The sequence below is a fragment of the Oncorhynchus keta genome, chromosome 24 (assembly GCF_023373465.1).
Source record: "Oncorhynchus keta strain PuntledgeMale-10-30-2019 chromosome 24, Oket_V2, whole genome shotgun sequence".
Lineage (NCBI taxonomy): Eukaryota > Metazoa > Chordata > Actinopteri > Salmoniformes > Salmonidae > Oncorhynchus > Oncorhynchus keta.
Window position 1 is genome coordinate 44,956,461 of NC_068444.1, and position 19,384 is coordinate 44,975,844.

At 43.2% G+C, this 19,384-nt stretch overlaps 1 pseudogene; it reads left to right on the plus strand.

Moving 5' to 3' along the window:
- The window catches only part of LOC118357600 (liprin-alpha-3-like), a 60,040-nt pseudogene extending 41,602 nt beyond the window's left edge, over nucleotides 1–18,438 (plus strand).
- The last annotated feature ends 946 nt before the right edge of the window (nucleotides 18,439–19,384 follow it).

Sequence of the window (19,384 nt, forward strand, 5' to 3'; positions counted from 1 at the left end):
TTAATAGTCGCAGTGGGTACGACATCTCCGATGCACTTGCAAATAAACTCACCCCACCAAGTCAGCGTATACATCAATGTTGTTGTCTGAGGCTATCCAGACCATATCCCAGTCCACGTTATCGAAGCAATCCTGAAGCGTGGAATCCGATTGGTCAGACAATTGTTTGATGGACCTTAGCATGGGCATTTCCTGTTTTAGTTTCTGTCTATAGGCTGGGAGCAACAAAGTGGAGTTATGGTCAAATTTGCCGAAGGCACGGCAGGGGAATGCTTTCTGTGCATCGCAGAATTTAGAGTAGCAATGATTCAGAATGCTAGCAGCCCGTGTCTCGCATTCGATATGCTGATAGAATTTAGGAAGTCTCGTTCTCAGGTTAGCTTTGTTAAAATCCCCCAGCTACAATAAATGCAGCCTCAAGATGTATGGTTTCAAGTTTACATAGAGTTCTGTGAAGTTCTTTCAGGACCGACGAGGTATCTGCTTGGGGGGGGTATACACAGCTGTGACTATAATCGAAATTGAAGAGAATTCTCTTGGAAGATAATGCGGTCGGCATTTGATTGTAAGGTCAAGGTCAGGTGAACAAAATTACTTAAGTTCCTGTATGTTGTGATTACACCATGAGTCGTTAATCATAAGGCATACACCCCCGCACTTCTTCTTACCAGAGAGCTGTTTATTTCTGTCGGCGCGATGCATGAAGAAACTGGGTGACTGTAGCGACTCTGACCACATATCCCGCGTGAGCCATATCTCCATGAAACAGAGAATGTTACAATCTCTGATGTCTCTCTGGAAGGCAACTCGTAGCCTAACTTTGTCTACCTTGTTATCTAGAAATTGGACATTGCCGAGTAATATGCTCGGGAGCAGTGGATGTTGTGATCGCCTTCTGAGTCTGACCAGTAGGCCGCTCCGTCTGCCTCTCCTTCGGCGACCGCGTTGTTTTGGGTCAGCTTCTGGGATAAGATCCCATGTCCAGGGTGGAGGTTCTGAACAAAGGATCCGCTTCGGGAAAGATGTATTCCTGGTCGTAATGTTGATAAGTTGTCATCGCTTTTATATCCAATAGTTCTTCCCGGCTGTATGTAATAACACTTGAGATTTCCTGGGCTAACAATGTAAGAAAAAATGCATAAAAAAATACATTAAAAACAAATATTGCATAGTTTCCTAAGGACCTGTCAGAGTCGTGTGTATAGGTGGCAGGGAAGTCAGGCGCAATAGAATCAAACTGAGTGTAATGGAGTTATTTAATAACGATAAACGAAACATACTCCAAACACTACATGTAAACAATAAACAAGTGGGTACGTGGACCCATCGCGCACCAATACAAAAAACAACACTGAATAATAAACAATCTCTGACAAAGACATGAGGGGAAACAGAGGGTTAAATACACAACAGGTAATGAATGGGATTGAAACCAGGTGTGTAGGAATGAAAAATGGATCAATGATGGCTAGAAGACCGGTGACGTCGACCGCCGAGCACCTCCCGAACAAGGAGAGGCTTCGACTTCGGTAGACACCGGCCTCGGGGTCGACCCGGAGGGCGAGGTGCAGGGCGATCTGGATGGAGACTGTGGAATTCTCGCAGCATGGAAGGATCTAATACGTTCTCCACCGGAACCCAGCATCTCTCCTCTGGACCGTACCCCTCCCAGTCCACGAGGTACTGAAGGCCCCTCGCCTGACGTCTCTAATCCAAGGGATGGATCGAACGGAGTCCACCGGGACCCCCTCGATGTCCAGAGGGGACGGAGGAACATCCCGCACTTCAGCCTCCTGGAGCGGGCCAGCCACCACCGGCCTGAGGAGAGACACATGGAACGAGGGGTTAATGCGGTAATTAGTGGGTAGCTGTAACCTATAACATACCTTGTTCACTCTCCTCAGGACTTTAAACGGCCCCACAAACCGGGGACCCAGCTTCCTGCAGGGCAGGTTTCGGGTCGAGAGCCAGACCCTGTCCCCTGGTGCGAACACCGGGGCCTCACTGCGGTGACAGTCTGCGCCAACTTTCTGGCGCAGTATGGCGCCCTGAAGGTGGATGTGGGTAGCCTCCCAGGTTTCCTCCGCGTGCCGGAACCAATTGTCCACTGCAGAGGCCTCGGTCTGACTCTGATGCCAAGGAGCCAGAACCGGCTGATACCCTAATACACATTGAAAGGGAGAAAGGTTAGTGGAGGAGTGGCGTAGAGAGTTCTGGGCCATCTCTGCCCAGGGCACAAACTTCGCCCTCTCCTCCGGCCGGTCCTGGCAATAAGACTGCAGAAACGTACCCACATCCTTGGTAACTCTCTCCACTTGCCCATTACTCTTGGGGTGAAAACCTAAGGTAAGGCTGACCGAGACCCCCAGACATTCCATGAACGCCTTCCAGACCCTTGATGTGAACTGGCGACCCCGATCAGACACTATACCTTCAGGCACCCCATAGTGCCGGAAAACTTGTGTAAACAGGACCTCCATAGTTTGTAAGGCCGTAGGGAAACCGGGAAAAGGGAGGAGACGACAGGACTTAGAAAAACGATCCACAATGACCAGGATCATGGTGTTACCCTGTGAAGGTGGAAAATCAGTTTAAAAAATCCACCGACAGGTGCGACCACGGCCGTTGTGGAACGGGTAAGGGTTGTAACTTGCCTCTGGGCAGGTGTCTAGGAGCTTTGCACTGGGCGCACACTGAGCAGGAGGAAACATAAAACCTCACGTCCTTAGCTAAAGTGGGCCACCAGTACCTCCCATCAAGACAGTGCACCGTCCGACCTATCCCAGGATGACAAGAGGAGGGTGACGTGCTGGCCCAATAGATCAGTCGGTCACGGACAGCAGACGGAACGTACAGACACCCAGCTGGACACTGAGGGGGAGAGGGAACTGCACGTGACGCCCGCTCAATGTCCGCGTCCAGCTCCCACACTACCGGCGCCACCAGGCAGGAGGCAGGGAGTATGGGAGTGGGATCCATGGACTGCTCCTCTGTGTCATACAGCCGCGACAATGCGTCTGCCTTAACGTTCTGGGAGCCTGTCTGTAAGAGAGAGTAAACACAAAACGAGTGAAAAACATGGCCCACCTTGCCTCCCGGCTGTACTACAGATTGCGACGAGATGCGTCCAGATGAGAAAAGGGTGTTTAGCCCCCTCAAGCTAATGTCTCCACGCCTTCAAGGCTTTTACGACAGCCAACAAATCCCGGTCCCCCGCATCATAGTTTTGAGCTTCAGTGGCGTACCCGAGCGCTGAGAGAGCACTGCTCCTATCCCAGCTTTGGATAGGTCCACCTCCACTATGAATGGCAAAGAGGGATCCGGATGAGCCAACACAGGAACCGAGGTAAACAGAGCCTTCAGGTGCCTAAAAGCCCTGTTCACCTCAACCGACCACAGTAAGCGCACCGTGCCCCCATTTAGCAGTGAGGTACTAGGATAAACCTCCGGTAGTAGTTGGCAAACCCTAAGAATCGCTGCATCTCCTTTACCGTGGTGGGAGTCGGCCAATTACGCACGGCTGCAATGCGGTCTCTCTCCATCTCCACTCCTGACGTGGAAATCTGATGCCCTAGGAAGGAGACGATTGTTGGAAGAACAAGCATTTCTCAGCCTTGACATATATAGTGGGGCAAAAAAGTATTTTGTCAGCCACCAATTGTGAATGTTCTCTCACTTAAAAAGATGAGAGAGGCCTGTAATTTTCATCATAGGTACACTTCAACTATGACAGACAAAATGAGAAAAAAATCCAGAAAATCACATTGTAGGATTTTTTTATGAATTTATTTGTAAATTATGGTGGAAAATAAGTATTTGGTCAATAACAAAAATGTATCTCAATACTTTGTTATATACCCTTTGTTGCCAATGACAGAGGTCAAACGTTTTCTGTAAGTCTTCACAAGGTTTTCACACACTGTTGCTGGTATTTTGGCCCAAGGGTGGCTACTTTTTTACTTAATGCCTTTTAGGTTACTACATGATTCCATATGTGTTATTTCATAGTTTTGATGTCTTCACTATAATTCTGCAGTGTGGAAAATAGTAAAAATAAAGAAAAACCACTGAATGAGTAGGTGTCAACTTCTTTACTGTTATTGTACATAATGATATACTTTAATTCAATTCAGCCTTATTGGCAGGTAATGTGTGTAAATATTCCCATATTCCATATTCGGTCTCCCTCGTCTTAGTTGTGGGTGGGCATGCCTGCCTGGTATGTGGCTGCGTGTCGTGCCAATGTGAAGAGCGGTGCCATTATGGCCAACCTGTCGGACACAGAGATCCAGCGGGAGATTGGCATCAGTAACCCCCTGCATCGCCTTAAACTACGCCTGGCCATTCAGGAGATGGTGTCCCTCACCAGCCCCTCGGCACCGGCCAGCACACACTCTGTAAGTGAAACAATACGTAATAACCTGCACACAAACATTAGCATATGTTCAGTAACATACTTGCCACACATCCAGAAGTTTGAATGTGTCTGAGTGAAAATGTATTCCAACTGTAATCATTTATTCTTTTCCAATCTCAATTTGTCCTCTATGACATCACAGTCGACCAGTAATATCTGGATGACTCATGCAGAAATGGAGTCACTGACCTCTGCCATAAAACCAGTAAGCTGTTTCTATTTGCTTTAAGTTCTCCTAGAAAGTATCTTATTTTAAAATGTATTAAATCTTTGTTCAACAAATTAAGACATTTCGTGCAACTCAATTGTCTAACGATAGCGTATTAATTTGAAACTGTATAAGATTGTATGGTACACATTTAACTGGCTTAAAATCGTCAGGCAACTTGAGACTATGCTGAATGAAATGCCATTTAACATTTGTTTTCTTTGTCTTTGTCTCTGATTAGGCATGTATTGCTGCACCTTTCCCCCACTACTCCCCCAATTTATCTTTGAATGTAGTGTTTCTCCAACTAAATTTCCTTCACCAACAAACTGTTCCTCCTTCTGCCCCTCCTTCCTTATATCTTCTCCTCTCCATAATGCCTCCTGCCATTTACCGTTCTGGCAATCGTTCCTTCTCCCTCCATATCTATCCTTTTTTTCCTCTTTCCCTTTCCTCTGCCTCTACTGAAGGAAGTGAAGGAGTTCAGCTGGGACCAGGTGAGTTGTTTTTTGTCATTAATATTATTGTCATGATCGGGAAAACTATATTGATGTCATTTTCGTTATAAAGATCAGACCAAGGCGCAGCGTGAGTAGAGTTCCACATGCTTATAATAAAACCGAAACTCAGCAAAACAAACAAGCACAAAAGAAACGTGCAGCTGTAATGAATAGTGCAGACAGGCAACTAAACATAGAACAAGATCCCACAAACACCAAAGGGAAATGGCGACCTAAATATGATCCCCAATCAGAGACAACGATAAACAGCTGTCTCAATCAGAGACAGCAATAAACAGCTGTCTCTGATTGGGAATCATATCAGGCCAACATAGAATTACAAAACGCCCTAGACCTACAAAACACTTGACATACAAAAACCCTAGACAATACAAAAACTAGCGTACCCACCTTAGTCACACCCTGACCTATCCAAAATATAAGGAAAACAGAGATATCTCAGGTCAGGGCGTGACATACCCCATCCACCAGACCGTGGCCCGTCGCCGGAGACCCCGGACTGTGGCCCGTCGCCGGAGACCCCGGACTGTGGCCCGTCGTTGGAGGTTCCGGACTGTGGCCCGTCGCCGGAGACCCCGGACTGTGGCCCGTCGCCGGAGACCCCGGACTGTGGCCCGTCGTTGGAGGTTCCGGACTGTGAAACGTCACCTGAAGCTCTGGACTGGGAACTGTCGCCGGAAGCTCTGGACTGTGGAGGCACACTGGAGGTCTGATGCGTGGTGCCGGCACTGGTGGTACCGGGCTGGTGACACGCACCTCAGGGAGAGTGTGGGGAGCAGGCACAGGACGTACTGGACTGTGGAGGCACACTGGAGGTCTGGTGCGTGGTGCCGACACTGGTGGTACCGGGCTGGTGACACGCACCTCAGGGAGAGTGTGGGGAGCAGGCACAGGACGTACTGGACTATGGAGGCACACTGGATATCTGGAGCGTAGAGCTGGCACAATGCGTCCTGGCTGGAGGCTCACTTGAGCCCGGCAAGTGCGGGGCGCCTGCACAGGACGCACTGGGCTGTGCAGACGCACCGGAGACACAGTACGCAGAGCCTGCACAGGATATCCTGTCCCAAGGAGGTGTACTGGAGACCAGGAGCGCGAGCCGGCACCATCCATCCTGGCTGGATGCCCATTCTAGCCCGGCAAATGCGAGGAGCGCACCGGGCTATGAATGTGAACTGGAGACACCGTGCGCATCACTGGGTAACCCGGTGTCTAACCAGTCACACGCTCCCCACAGTAAGCACAAGCAGTTGGCTCAGGTCTCCAACCTGACTCAGCCAATCTCCCCGTGTGCCCCCTCCAATATTTTGGGGGGGGGTTGCCTCTTGTGCTCGCCTCGTTTGTTTAACTCCTCGTAATATCACCGTTCCGCTTTCGCTGCCTCGATTTCTTCTTTCGGACGGCGATACTCCCCCGCCTGCATCCAGGGTCCTGCTCCATCCAGAATCTCTTCCCAGGTCCATTCCTCCAAGATCCCACAGACACCAAAGGGAAATGGATACCTAAATATGATCCCCAATCAGAGACAACGATAAACAGCCGTCTCTGATTGGGAACCATATCAGGCCAACATAGAATTACAAAAATCCCTAGACCTACGGAACCCTAGACATACAAACCCCCTAGACAAAACAAAACTAGCGTACCCACCCTAGTCACACCCTGACCTAACCAAAATATAAAGAAAACAGATATCTCAGGTCAGGGCGTGACAAGTGATTATATCACATTGCAAACAGACCATATAGTTGAAGTCTGAAGTTTATATACACCTGAGCCAAAAACATTTAAACCCAGTTTTTACAATTCCTGACATTTAATCCAAGTAAAATTGCCCTGTTTTAGGTCAGTTAGGATCACCACTTTATTTTAAGAATGTGAAATGTCAGAATAATAGTAGAGAGAATGATTTATTTCAGCTTTTATTTATTTCATCACATTCCCAGTTGGTCAGAAGTTTACATACGTACACTTAATTAGTATTTGGTAGCATTGCCTTTAAATTATTTAACTTGGGTCAAAAGTTTTGGGTAGCCTTCCACAAGCTTCCCACAATAAGTTGGGTGATTTTTGGCCCATTCCTTCTGACAGAGCTGGTGTACCTGAGTCAGGTTTGTAGGCCTCCTTGCTCGCACATGCTTTTTCAGCTCTGCCCACAATTTTTCTATCGGATTGAGGTCAGGGTTTTGTGATGGCCACTCCAATACCTTGACTTTGTTGTCATTAAGCCATTTTGCCACAACTTTGGAAGTATGCTTGGGGGTCATTATCCATTTAGAAGATCCATTTGCGACCAAGCTTTAACTTCCTGACTGATGTCTTGAGATGTTGCTTCAATATATCCACATAATTTTCCTAGCTCATGATGCCATCTATTTTGTGAAGTGCACCAGTCCCTCCTGCAGTAAAGCACCCACACAACATGATGCTGCCACCCCGATGCTTCACGGTTGGGATGGTGTTCTTGGGCTTGCAAGCCTCCTCCTTTTTCCTCCAAACGTAACGATGGTCATTATGGCCAAACAGTTTTATTTTTGTTTCATCAGACCAGAGGACATTTCTCCAAAAAGTACAATCTTTGTCCCCATGTGCAGTTGCAAACCGTAGTCTGGCTTTTGTTATGGCAGTTTTGGAGCAATGACTTCCTCCTTGCTGAGCGGCCTTTCAGCTTATGTCGATAGAGGACTTGTTTTACTGTGGAAATAGATACTTTTGTACCTATTTCCTCCAGCCTCTTCACAGGGTCCTTTTCTGTTGCTCTAGGATTGATTTGCACTTTTCGCACCAAAGTACATTCATCTCTAGGAGACAGAACGCATCTCCTTCCTGAACGGTATGATGGCTGCGAGGTCCTATGGTGTTTATACTTGCGTACTATTGTTTGTACAGATGAACGTGGTACCTTCAGGCGTTTGGAAATTACTCCCAAGGATGAACCAGACTTGTGGAGGTCTACACATTTTTTTCTGAATTCCTGGCTGATTGCTTTTGATTTTCCCATAATGTCAAGCAAAGAGGCACTGAGTTTGAAGGTAGGCTTTGAAATACATCCACAGGTACACCTCCAATTGACTCAAATGATGTCAATTAGCCTATCAGAAGCTTCTAAAGCCATGACATCATTTTCTGGAATTTTCCAAGCTGTTTAAAGGCACAGTCAACTTAGTGTATCTAAACTTCTGACCCACTGGAATTGTGATACAGTGAATTATAAATTAAATAAATATGTCTGTAAACAATTGTTGGGAAAATTACTTGTCATGCACGAAGTAGAGTTGCCAAAACTATAGTTTGTTAAGAAGAAATTGGCGGAGTGGTTGAAAAACGAGTTTTAATGACTCCAACCTAAGTGTATATAAACTTCGACTTCAACTGTATATCCCAAATCCAAATGTTCCTGTAAATGATTTGATCTATTCTCAGAGAAGATTTTGGAAGGAAATTTAAGAAATTGAAATAAATTGTCTAGCGCTCTCTCATACACTTTTTCTCCTGTTTTTATATCCCACCTCCCTCTTTCCCCCCTATGTTTTGTATCCCAACACCCCCCATCTAGATCCTGGCCTACGGGGACATGAATCATGAGTGGGTAGGGAATGAGTGGTTGCCCAGCCTGGGTCTGCCCCAGTACCGTTCCTACTTCATGGAGTCTCTGGTGGACGCTCGCATGCTGGACCACCTCACCAAGAAGGAGCTGAGGGGACAGCTTAAAATGGTGGACAGCTTCCACAGGTTGGATTCAAATAGTTTCAATCAATCTTTGCTGTCATCGAAGGGCATTCCATTCATGCCAAAATCTTGGTATTGATTTGGCACAAATCTGCTTCCTTAATTTATGTGCTGCATGAAAACAAATAAAATACTGATCATCAACAGCAAAGATGAGTTGTGGGATGGGAATATTAAATGTACAATACCAGCGAGGTCCATACAGAAATTATTTGTTGAGATCGGTGTGGAAGAACTTGACTGGCCTGCACAGAGCCCTGACCTCAATCCCATCGAACACCTTTGGGATGAATTGGAACACCAACTGTGAGCCAGGCCTAATAGCCCAACATCAATGCCCGACGTCACTAATGCTCTTGTGGCTGAATTGAAACAAGTCCCCGCAGCAATGTTCCAACATCTAGTGGAATGATATTTTGGAATGAGATGATCGACGAGCACGTGTCCACATACTTTTGTAGTGTCAATCGATTTTTCAATATCAGGAGAAAGACCAAGGACTTGGTTTGAAATGGGGACCATTTTTATCCTCATATCTTATTCCATAAGCCATCAAACACTCTGTCCACTTGTGACAACCAGCCACACAGTATGGGGTTGGTTTTTGCTAGAAGCGTATACCTTTTGCTACAGGAAATAAAGCAATATAGCATACAAAAAAATTGCCTTTCTTTGATCAGTGGATATTCCTAACAGAATTCAGCATTTTAGGCCATGAGAATAACAAAGTACCTTTTTAGGACATTCGTGAGTGTTTGCGTGTGCTTGCACATGTGGGTGTGTGTGACAGAAACAAATGTGTGAGAGAGGGGCATCAAAGGGAGCTCTTTCAAAGAATTCACATATTTTAACCTTCAAAATATTACAGAGTGCCATTTAGATTGGGAGTAATTAGCACTGTGACAACGAACCCTGGTCTCCCCTACTCAATAGTTTTCCTTTCTCCAGTTTCTCTGCATCAGGGTTTTTAATGTGTTTGGTTGTGAGGACATCAACAGTATCTCTCTCTCTCTCTCTCTCTCTCTCTCTCTCTCTCTCTCTCTCTCTCTCTCTCTCTCTCTCAGGGTCAGTCTACATTATGGCATCATGTGCTTGAAGCGTTTGAACTATGACAGGAAGGAGCTTGAAAGGAGGAGGGATGAGAACCAACATCAGAACCAAGGTGAGCATACGTACAGGTAACTTTTCTTGCAAATGAACCGGGTAACTTGGGCTATAACGTCGCCATATTCTTTGTCTCTCAAATGCAAATGTTCACTGTATTTTGTAACCCCACATGATTGTTATTGTACTACAGTAGCTGCCTCTTTCTGCCCCCTCCCTAGATGTGATGGTATGGTCCAATGAGCGAGTGATGTGTTGGGTCCAGGCCATTGGGCTAAAGGAGTTTGCAGATAATCTCACAGAGAGTGGGGTCCATGGGGCCCTCCTAGCCCTGGACGACACGTTTGATTACACCGACCTAGCCCTGCTCCTCCAGATGCCCAATCAGAACACACAGGTACCTTCCCTTCCTGCTACATTCCCCCAAAAAATGCTGGGTTAAAAACGACCCAGTTTGCTTTTGAAATAATTTCACTATTCGAATAACTTCATGGTATCCCGATAGTCTAAATACATTTAAAACTTCAATGGGGACTTGCTCGTGCGATTCAAGAGGTGTTTCAGCACAGAACGGTGTGGGAGGGACGGAGTGTCTGACATGGAGGGGGAGAGAGAAAGTAGACAGACCAACTCGGTTAGACAACCTATTGCAGCAACAAGTTTATCATCTCATCTGGTCTGTCTTGACTGCATCAAATTGAAGTAAAGAAGCTAGCTAGCTACACTAGCCAGCTAGCTAGCAAGGCTAATTGAGGCTATTTTGCTGCTCTCCCCGTCCAACAATTCCATTCATTTTAAACAACAGCCTACCTATTGGATGATCATTGTAGCCTACTCTCCCACGTCACTGCTACACATAGAGCCTCTGACAGTAAAGCTGTTTTGAATGACTGATAAACACACTCATAAAAACTGTCATCGAAACTGTCATAAAACTGTTTTATAAACATTTTTAATGTCATGGTCTATCCTTGCATGTAGCAATGGCACATATATAATACAATTTTAGTCGAAGCATTTTAATAAAAAATCAAAAGTATAATAATTTTTTTAAATAAAAAAATATATACTCTCACAGGTAATCGAATAATAATGTCTGTTCGGATATTCGGGTAAATATTGGACAGAACACACACAGGGTTATTTTGACCCAGCCAGTTGTGTTGTGTGAATAACCCAATATGTTTGGTTGTTTGGCTTATACAAACATAGGCTAATTTAACCATCATTTAACCATCACTTTCATGCTGGGTTGACCCAGGGGTGAATGACTGCCCCCTCGCATTGAAGCCACGCAAGTTGAAAGCCAACCGCGGTACTGCAGGAATTGTTAGCAGGAAACAGGATCCCTCGTTATAGTGAATGGAAAAATTGCAATCTTCGTGGTAAATGTTTGTGAACACAATCATGATACGAATAATAGCTTCTAATAGACCAGATGTACAGTCACCTGACAGTGTATTAAGTACACCCGTCTGCTTCCGGATCAGATCACCCTTTGCCTCTAGAATAGCCTGAAATCTTCGGTGCATGGATTCTACAATGTGTTGGAAACGTTCGTTGCTCAATTGGTATCAAGGGACCTAATGTCTGCCAGGAAAACATTCCCCACACCAGTACACCATGGACTCATGCTGCTTTCGCCAAGACATGACTCTGCCATCAACATGACACAAGAAACCGTCCAATTGTCCGGTGTTGGTGATGGTGTGCCCACTAGAGCCACTTCGTCTTGTTTTTAGCTGGTAGTGGTGAAAACCGTTGTGGTTGTCTGCTGCAATAGCTGATCCATAGAAAGGATCGACCAGTTGTGCGTTCTGAGATGTCGTTCTGCCAACCACTGTTGTGTTGCTCATTTATTTGCCTGCCTGTTCGTGGCCCACCTGTTAGCTTGCACAATTCTTGCCATTCTCTTTCGACCTCACTCATCAATGAGCTGTTTTCGCCCACAGGACTGCCGCTGACTGGATGTTTATTTATTTGTTTGTCACACCATTCTCTGTAAACCTTAGACACTGTTGTGCTTGAAAAGCCCAGGAGGGTGGCTGTTTCTGAGATACTGGATCCGGCACGTCTGGCACCGTCGATCATACCACGCTCAAAGTCGCTTAGATCACTCATTTTGCCCATTCAATTGAACAGTAACTGAATGCCTCGATGCCTGTCTGCCTGCTTTGTATAGCAAGGCACAGCCATGTGACTCACTGTAAAAAGAATTATGTCCGTGACCGTGGATGGTGTACCTAATAAACTGGCCTGTCAGTATGTCTGCAACATCACTTCCTGGAGAAGCTCAGACTGTGCATGGTATGTCTCCGAGACGCCATCTTAACCGACTTCATTTGGCTTCAATGCACTATTGAGTCTTCTCATAGGAATGAATGGTGTCACGTTATCGATGGCTTTATCCATTCAAATCAAATTGTATTTGTCACAAGCTTTGTAAACAACAAATGTAGACGAGCAGTAAAATGCTTACTTACGGTTATTTTCCTACAATGCAGAGTTAAAGATAAAAAAGAGAATTTAAAATAGACTAGAGGAATAAATACACAGTGAATAATAAATAGTAAGCTGTTTTTGGTCATAGGAAATGATGGTGGAGACATTATGTACAAAAAAAGTTAAGAACAGGGTAAGACTGCTGCTATTCACATTTTTATTGATCTTTGCTATCAGGAATCCTTGGGACATCCCAACGCTGACGTCACCCTGTTGAAGTTGACATTTAAAACAGTTAAGGTTAGGGTAGGGTTTGGGGTAGGGACATCCCAAGGATAGCACAACCCCTTTTTTATTCTAATCCATGGGTAATTTGCAGGCGTGGCTTTCAGACAGTTATTTTTGCCCACCCGTGAGAGTAAATGTTATTCCTGTTCATCATGTTAAGTTTGTACACTGCAAATTTAAATTTGCCTTGAATATTTTTAATCTTTCCATATTCTAATTTGAAATGAATAACAATAGGATTTTTAATATTGTAACAAAGTGGTATCTATCCCAACATTCAGATACGCATAGGCTTTTGACTCATACACTTGTGTAACCCTTATTATAGCTATAAAATCATTAGCGTTCGACCTTTATGTGATAACAATGCAACAACAGAACAGATTAACCGGAATGACATTTGCACTCACGGGTGGCCAAAAACTACCTGAAAGCCACGCCCCTACTAAGCCACGCCTACGGTCTATCAGCATCAACAACCCAACCTTGCTCTTTTTAAAGTTAACAACCCAACTAAGTGGCCCAATGCCTGCAACCCAGCAGTTGGATCATCCAAACAACCCAGCATATTTCTGTGTACAGTAGTCCAATCAGAACATGCTCACCAACAGGGATTTTTCTGCCATGGAAATCCTTGGAAGGGCCGTCTTAAGTTTTTTTTCATATTTATTTTATGATGGAAAAATGCTTTCGGTGTAAACTTAAATGACTAAAACCAGACATAACGATAATAACAGATGTATATATTGTAATAATATAATGTTTGAGAACTAACAATCAGCAAAATAAAAGCTAAGACATTTACTTTAAAGCTGCAATATGTAACTTTATGGGTGACCTGACCAAATTCATATGTGGGTTATAGATCTGTCATTCTCATTGAAAGCAAGTCTAAGAAGCGGTAGATGTGTTCTATGTGCGCATTTTCTATGCTTATAATTCTTATGTTTTTGTTTTTGTATCTTTTACTCTCGTACTTTGATACTTTTGTACACCAACTTCAAACAAGCTGAAAATACAATATTTTTCGTTAAAATATATTTCACAACGATTTACATGGTACCATGATTCTCTACTTGTTTTTGTTGCTTATTTTGTCACACAAATTGAAATTAGGCAAACTATTTGAATTTTTTTAACCAGGCAATTGTCACGCCTTGGTCATTGTATTTTGTGTTTTTGGTATATGTTTGGGTAGGCCAGGGTGTGACATGGGTTTATATGTTGTTTTTCGTATTGGGGTTTGTAGTATTTGGGATCGCGGCTAATTAGGGGTGTTGTATAGGCTTGGCTGCCTGAGGCGATTCTCAATTGGAGTCAGCTGCTTATCATTGTCTCTGATTGGGAACCGTATTTAGGTAGCCTGAGTTCGCGTTGTATTTTGTGGGTGTTTGTTCCTATCTCTGTGTTGTAGTCACCAGATAGGCTGTAATAGGTTTCACGTTCCGTTTGTTGTTTTCGTATTTCAGTTATTTCATGTACCGTTTTCATTCATTAAAGGCATGAGTAACCTACACGCTGCATTTCGGTCTGACTCTCTTCATTCAACAGACGAACGACGTTACAGCAATGGCGATGCGATTTCTGCATATCACACATTTAAAACTGACACAATTTCTTTCAACTCCATTAAGAAACTTGTAGAATTGCAAAAAATGTCCTTAAATTTAAGAAAAAGTCTCTACACCGCCAAGATGGGGTCCTCTAAAATGTTCTCTAAAATCCAGCCATGCCGACGGGCTGACCACTATCCAATCAGAGGACAGGCATTCCCCATTCTACTATCGTAGTCTAATCAGAACAACCATCATTCACCACAATCACCAACCTACTTCATTTACAACTGTTTTGTAATTCAATCAATAATCAATAAATTCCCTTTATAATCTTAATTATAATCTTAAGACACTCATTCTTTCTCTCCCAGGCGAGGCAGATGCTGGAGAAGGACTACAATGCTCTCATCTCCATGGGAACTGAGAGAAGACCAGATGAGGTAAAAATAATAATAAAAGAATGCCAATGAAAACAACATCAATAAAGGTATGCTCAATGTTAATGACTCATACAAGCAAGCGTTACAATCTTTATGAAATGGTAGGTGGATAGTTGCCTGCCGAAGGCTTTTGATCATGAAGAAAGGCAGTTTGTTTCTACGAACATTAACTGGGACCATGTGCATGTATTTTTCCCACATGCTGTTCTATAGTATACCTACAGTTGAAGTCAGAAGTTTACATACACTTAGGTTGGAGTCATTAAAACTCGTTTTTCAACCACTCCACAAATTTCTTGTTAACAAATCAGGTGAAAATCAAAAGAAATCAGCCAAGACATCAGAAACAAAATTGTAGACCTCCACAAGTCTGGTTCATCCTTGGGAGCAATTTCCAAACACCTGAAGGTACCACGTTCATCTGTACAAACAATAGTATGCAAGTATAAACACCATGGGACCACGCAGCTGTCATACCACTCAGGAAAGAGACGCGTTCTGTCTCCTAGAGATGAACGTACTTTGAACGTTGTCTCCTAGAGATGAACGTACCCAGAACAACAGCAAAGGACCTTGTGAAGATGCTGGAGGAAACTGGTACAACAGTATCTATATCCACAGTAAAACGAGTCCTATATCGACATGAAAGACCGCTCAGCAAGGAAGAAGCCACTGCTCCAAAACCGCCATGAAAAGCCAGACTACGGTTTGCAACTGCACATGGGACAAAGATCGTACTTTTTGGAGAAATGTCCTCTTGTCTGATGAAACAAAAAGAGAGTAGTTTGTCCATAATGACCATTATTATGTATGGATGAAAAAGGGGGAGGCTTGCAAGCCGAAGAAAACCATCCCAACCGTGAAGCACGGCGGTGGCAGCATCATGTTGTTGGGGTGCTTTGCTGCAGGAGGGCCTGGTGCACTTCACAAAATAGATGGCATCATGAGGATATATTCAAGCAACATCTCAAGACATCAGTCAGGAAGTTATCGGTTGGTCGCAAATGGGTCTTCCAAATGGACAATGACCCCAAGCATACTTCCAAATTTGTTGCAAAATGCTTAAGGACAACAAAGTCAAGGTATTGGAGTGACCATCACAAAGCCCTGACCTCATTACCATATACAATTTGTGGGCAGAACTGAAAAAGTGCATGCGAGCAAGGAGGCCTACAAACCTGACTCGGTTATACCAGCTCTATCAGTGGGAATGAGCCAAAATTCACCCAACTTATTGTGGGAAGCTTGTGGAAGGCTACGCAAAACATCTGACCCAAGTTAAACAATTTAAAGACAATTTTACCAAATACTAATTGAGTGTATGTAAACTTCTGACCAACTGGGAATGTGATGAAAGAAATAGAAGCTGAAATGAGTCATTCTCTACTATTATTCTGACTTTTCACATTCTTAAAATAAAGTGATCTAAAACAGGGAATTTTTACTTGGATTAAATGTCAGGAATTATAAAAAACTGAGTACATTTTTTGGGGGCTAAGGTGTATGTAAACTTCTGACTTCAACTTTAACTAGCACTTGGTAAACCTTATGAATATCATCATACAATATTGTCTCTTTGATAGGATGGCACTAAGACGTTCACTCGCTCACCCTCGTGGAGAAAGATGTTCAGAGAGAAGGACCTCCGGGGCGTGACCTCTGATTCCTCGGAAACGTTACCCGCCAACTTCCGTGCCTCCGCCATCTCCACGCCCTCCGTAACCCTGAGGAAAGTCCAAAGTGAAGGTGAGGTGGTCGTTTCTTTCATCTCCTTCCCGCCGGGTACCTGCTATTTGAGTCATTGATTCCATGCTGACCAATCATTTCAGTGTTATTGACTGGAAATCTAGTGTCATTGACTGGTGTTTTAAAATCGTAATGTTATCTGTTTCAGTGAACTCCGGTCCCAGGGGTGAGTCAGGGTCAGTGAGAACATATTCCTGCTAGAGATAAGCACACCAGGTGAGAAAAATACTTAATTGCCAAATAATATCATAAACATGTGAAAAGTTGTAAATAGTTGTGTAAAGTACTGAAGTAAAAATACTTGAAAGTACTACTTAAGTAGTTTTTTGGGGGGTATCTGTACTCTACTATTTATATTTTTGACAACTTTTATTTCACTACATTCTTATCGAACGTATGTACTTTTTACTCAGTATGTTTTCCCTGACACCTGAAAGTACTCGCTACATTTGGAATGCTTATTAGCAGGACAGGAAAATTGTCTAATTCACACACTTATCAAGAGAACATTCCTGGTCATCCCTACGGCCTCTGATCTGGCAGACTCACTAAACATTCAGTACTGTCATCAGAACCCATTTGTCATTTCAGTCATCTCAGTCATCCAAACACATTTCAGAAAAGAGCCGACCCATACTGAATTGTAGTTATTTTTTGGTTGCTTCATTATATATCAACCCTGTGTTTGTTTTAGAGTCTGAAAAAATCGACCCAGTTTTTAGAACAACAAAATGGAGAATAGAACACAAACAACAAGAATTCAACTGGAATCCTTCAAGAAACAAGGACAATGTGAGAGAATGAAAAGATGCCAAAATTGAGTGAATGTCCATCTCTCTCTCTGTCTCTCTGTCTCTGTGTCTCTCTGTCTCTGTGTCTCTCTGTCTCTCTGTCTCTGTGTCTCTCTGTCTCTCTGTCTCTGTGTCTCTCTGTCTCTCTGTCTCTGTCTCTCTGTCTCTCTGTCTCTGTGTCTCTGTCTCTCTGTCTCTGTGTCTCTGTGTCTCTGTGTCTCTCTGTCTCTCTGTCTCTCGGTCTCTCTGTCTCTGTCTGTCCACCGTTGTTTGATGCTGTAGAAAGTGACTCTATCGCCAATTGTTAAGTTCAGTTGTGAGTGTGAAATGACGACATAATGACTCTTCTTGTTTTTCTTTGAGACGTAAAACTGCATTCCCATTCTGATCAACAGAATGATGATCCAGATTGTTTTGGACTGTCGAGAGAACATGCATACCCTATCTGTTCAAATCTCAGAACAGGGTATTGGGATCGTGTTTCTCAACCTTTTTGTAACGTGGACAGGCAAGATAAGGTCTTTCCTTTACTAAGGACCCACAAGCTATGGTCCTTTTCTCTTGGGGAACCATTTACATTAAAATGAGCACTTGAGAACTGACTAAATCAGGTACAGCTAACCATCTGAGGGACCAGTCAGCATCATCCAAGGAACTGGTCGGTCCATGGACCAGAGGTTGAGGAACACTGTGTTAGGACAGAGGGAGAGGGAGGTTACGAAATAAGTTATAAGGGTTATGAAGGGAGAGTGTGTGAAGGAATGGAATCATGTTCTTAAGCCATAACATACACCATGAGGTGCACAATGAGAAGGGCAATGAGTGAAGTGCATTATGACAAAATCCTGTTCCACCAACATTTGTTAATATGCATGCCAAAACAAAACCATTTTAGAGTGAGATTAATGATATCAATCATGTAATGACATGAAACCTTGGGTACGGGTAATTTGTAAATTGTGTGTGTTTTATTTGTATCATGTTTTTATGGTGTGTGTGTCTGAACTGTATGTTAATAATTGTTGTTTAAAAAGTAAATGCATTTTAAATTATGGACATTTAAGATATACTTGTATATGTACATTTTAAAAACAATTTAGGATTTAAATTAATGAAGAGTAGTGATGATAATTGAAAGTAATATAACAATGATAATGATTGTAAAAGCGGTAATTAAAAAATACCAGTAAAATGGATGGAAACTAAGTGTTTGCAATTTTTTGTTCCACATTATAATTCCTCTTCCAAATAAGGTTATGTAATCCTTCCTATGGAAGGTCAACAGGAACAGTTACTTAATGTGTTCTTGATTTTTCTTTTGATCCTTCCCACATATCAGGTTCCCACTGGGCACAAATTGGTTAAATCAATGTAATTGGTCAATATATTGTGATGTGGAATCTACATTGGATTTGAAAAAGTTATCAACGTAAATTGATTATGTCATCATTGTAACCAGTTTTCAACATAGACAAACCTTGTATAAAATATGTTGAATTTGTACCTTTTTGAAACAACGTCAAATCTTCAACGTTATATCCACTATCAGAAAAAAACTACAGGCTGGGCAGCACCTTTTACTAGAGAATTGATCTACAGTTGAGGTCGGAAGTTTACATACACTTAGGTTGGAATCATTAAAACTTGTTTTTCAACCACTCCACAAATTTCTTGTTAACAAACTATAGTTTTGGCAATTCGGTTAGGACATTACTTTGTGCATGACAAAAGTATTTTTTCCAATGATTGTTTACAGTCAGATTATTTAATTTATAAATCCCTTTATCACAATTCCAGTGGGTAAGAAGTTTACATACATTAAGTTGATTGTGCCTTTAAACAGCCTGGAAAATTCCAGAAAATTATGGCTTATGGCTTTAGAAGCTTCTAATAGACTAATTGACATAATTTGAGTCAATTGGAGGTGCACCTGTGGATGTATTTCAAGGCATACCTTTAAACTCCATGCCTCCTTGCTTGACATCATGGGGAAATCAGCCAAGACCTCAGAAACAAAATTGTAGAGTTCCACAAGTCTGGTGGATGAACCAGACTTGTAGTAGACGCGTTCTGTCTACTAGAGATGAACGTACTTTGGTGCGAAAAGTGAAAATTAATGCCAGAACAACATTCATCTGTACA